This window comes from Furipterus horrens, unplaced genomic scaffold, assembly GCF_987537825.1.
Source record: "Furipterus horrens unplaced genomic scaffold, mFurHor1.1.pri manual_scaffold_5, whole genome shotgun sequence".
Classification (NCBI taxonomy): Eukaryota; Metazoa; Chordata; class Mammalia; order Chiroptera; family Furipteridae; genus Furipterus; species Furipterus horrens.
Genome location: NW_028327175.1, coordinates 160,039,032 through 160,042,235, shown reverse-complemented (window position 1 = coordinate 160,042,235; position 3,204 = coordinate 160,039,032). Strand labels below are relative to the sequence as shown.

The 3,204-nt window shown below is 55.4% G+C and overlaps 1 pseudogene; it reads left to right on the top strand.

Annotated features, from left to right (window-relative positions):
- The first annotated feature begins 1,821 nt into the window (after positions 1 to 1,821).
- Positions 1,822 to 2,923, top strand: LOC150010218 (large ribosomal subunit protein eL15 pseudogene; annotated as a pseudogene).
- The last annotated feature ends 281 nt before the right edge of the window (positions 2,924 to 3,204 follow it).

Genomic DNA, 3,204 nt, shown 5'->3' with positions numbered 1-3,204 from the left:
GCTCCATGCCAGGCTGGCTCACGGCACTTCCTCCACACCTGGGCAGGTGGAGGCGCTGCTGGAGCCCTCTGCCCAGGCTCAGCCCTCAATCCAGCCTCTAGGTGCCTCCCTGGGTCTTTGCTGGATGGAGGAGCTGTCCTGCCTAGCCACCTCCGTCTCCTTCTGCTGCACCCCCACCCCGGAGGAGACATTCCCGCAATGCCTTGCCTGCCATACCTGCCGCACATAGACAGATGGCAAAGGCCAGAAGGGGTGGGAGGAAGCATCAGACTGAAAATGAGTTTGTGAAGTGAGCTGAAAAGAATGGCAGGCAGGTCCCAAGCCAGCCCTGCTGCCGCTCAGCTAGCGGAGGGTCTGACCCTTCTCTAATGCTCTCTCCCTCCCCTGGCCCCCCTGCCTGCCCAGTTTGCCTTGCCCCGCTAACCTCTGCCAGTCTGCCCGCCTGCTGGCCATGCAGAGCCACTGCCTCTGTACTGGGGCTCTCTGCTGCTTCTCTCTCTGACCGCTGGAACTGGTGCCTTAGGTACAGACGCCAGCTGTGCGGGCCACTGTCTACAATGTGGTTCTCGATCGCTGTCCCCATCTTGGCCCCTGCCTTGATTGTGGCCAGCCTCATGGGAGCTGAAACCCCAGGGGTTGGAGCATCAGGACTGCATCTGGACTGCCTCATGCGAGACACCCGTCTACCACCACCTGCAGGCCTGCCACCACCTGCAGGTCTGCCTCCACCTGAGTCCTTGTTCTCTGCTGTACCACAGCTTTACCTGTGGCTCCCTCTGCCTGGATGGTGGGCTCCTCCTAGTTTCCTCAGGACAGGGTAGAGTCAGTACATTAGTTGAAAGAGACAGATACAGAGAGACAGAGGGAGGGAGAGTGAGTCTACATTCCGACATGGCTCTGGTTTGCTCTGAGTCAGACTACTTGGATTTAAATACTTCTGGCTCCAGCCCCCACCATCTCTGTGACCTCCTTGAGCCTCAGTCTTCTGATATGTAAAATGAAGATAATAATAGTACCTGCCGCATAAAGTAATTACGAAGATTAAATGAGATAATTCAATAAAGTGCTTTTAACAGTGCCTGACACTGAGTAAACCCCCAATAGATGTTGCTGCTATTACCATTATTAATTAATATCCTCCACTCTTATTGGACACCACCTCCCCAGACGAACCTCACGGCCATTGCCAGATCCTTCCCCTCTGAGCTGCAGGGCATCCCTCCGGTCAATGGAGGATGTCCATCAGAGGGATTTATTTCCTAATGTATCTGCTGATGTTTTGCAGGTGGTTTTTAGTCCAACCTTTTCACTTCCTAACCCTGGATGCTTGAGTGAAGTAGTCTGAGTTTCAGGGTCCTCACCTGGGCAGTGAGGTAACATGAGTCTGACTCTCAAAGAGATGTTGGAGGATGAAATAAGGTCTGCAAGGTGCAGAGTAAGCAGCCACTCTGGCTGCTGTCAGAGACCACCCAAGCTGTATTGATGGTGGACTAGGAATCTCCCAGGGAGTAACTGAGGTGAGAGACTGGCTGGGTTGTGACAGAGAGTGGGGCTGCCAGCGAGGGAGTGAGTGGCTGGCTGACCCCAGGAGGAACTGAGGACCGTGTCCATGTGCCCCTGACACCCCACATTCTAGTCCCTGATAAGGGTCAGGGGTCCTTCCTGTTTACTGCCCCTTCCTCCAAGTAGCACCCGGCATCTCTTTAGCATTAAGATGGTAGGACTTTCTTTTGAGATCCTTCAGGGTAGGGTAGGTAAAGACTAGACCAGGGGATTCTCCACCCTCGACAGCCTGGCCGAGCCCCCAGCTCTGCAGCCCATATGGGACCGGGGCTCGCCCTGGTAGACGTGGGGACTCCGGGGAACAAAGTCTCCAGCCCGGGTGCCTCCAGCGGGCTCCCCAGCAAGATGCGCCCCTGCCCTCTCTCTGCACTGAGCAGTGAGGTTCAGCAGCCAGCCAGCTCCGGGTAAGGTCTTTCTTTTCTACGGCCACAGCACCAGAGCTTCCCTCTCACCACTCTCCCTTCCAGGGCCCTCAGCGCTTCCACAGGGACATCCAGCAACGACCCCCACCCTAACCCCAGCATGTCCTTCTTCTCCACCCTGCTCCTATCTGCTCTGTCCCTGCAGGCACGGGTGCTGGCACTCACAGCCTTGGGCTTGGGTCCTGGCTCTGTCTCTTAGTCACAGGCCTTGGGCCATCCTTGAACATGTGTGAGCCTCAGTTTCCTCCTCTTTGAAATGGGGATAACCACAGCCCTTTATCACAGAGAGTAAGCAAAACTGTATGTAAAGCATGAGGATGACACCAACTCTTAAGATAAATACAAGCCACGATCGCCCCTTTCCGTCCAGCCACAGCCCAGGAGTTACGGAGGAAGAAGCACTCCGATATAGTGTGCTTCCTCCTCGGGCGGCGTTGCTGGCAGTACTGCCCACTCTCTGTGCTCCACAGCTCCCAGACCCCCACCGGGCCCAATGAAGAACGCAGGCTGGAATACAAGGCCAAGCAAGTGTTGGATTCGTGTGCACCGCGGTGGTGGTAAATGCCCAGTTCCTAAGGGTGAGACCTCTGGCAAGCCTGTCCATCATTCTAATAATCAGCTAACGTTCGCTGGATGCCTTCAGTCTGCTGCCAAAGAGTGAACTGGATGCCACTGTGGGGCTTGGAGCATCCTGCATTCTTACTGGGTGGGTTGTCCTCATGGATCCATTCCGTAAAGCCATCAGGAGTCCTGACACCCAGTGGATCACCAAGCTGGTCCACACTCACAGGGAGCTGCAGGGGCTGACACCTGCAGGCAGCAAGAGCTATGGCCTTGGGAAGTGCCACACGTCCCACCACACTACTGGTGGCTCTCCCTCTGCAGCTTGGAGAAGGCACAATAAATACTCCTCAGCTCTACCACCACTGCTAACATAATGTTTGTAAAATTCTTACCTAATGAGCAATTTAGGACAGTCACGGCTGCTTAGAAAAAGATACATGCTGTGATCACGGTTGCTTACCTGGGCTCACAGGCTTGCTACCACCTGACTCCTCCCTGGCCCCCACCTACCAGATGGCCAACACTTGCCAGTTTTGCCTCTGCAGTTATCACCCTCCCTCGGCCCCTTCCACATGCTGTTCTGTGGCTCCTCTTAGCAGAACTCTTGCAGCTTCTTTCTCAGCCCTCCCCTTCACTCTCCCTCGTCCTCTGCACG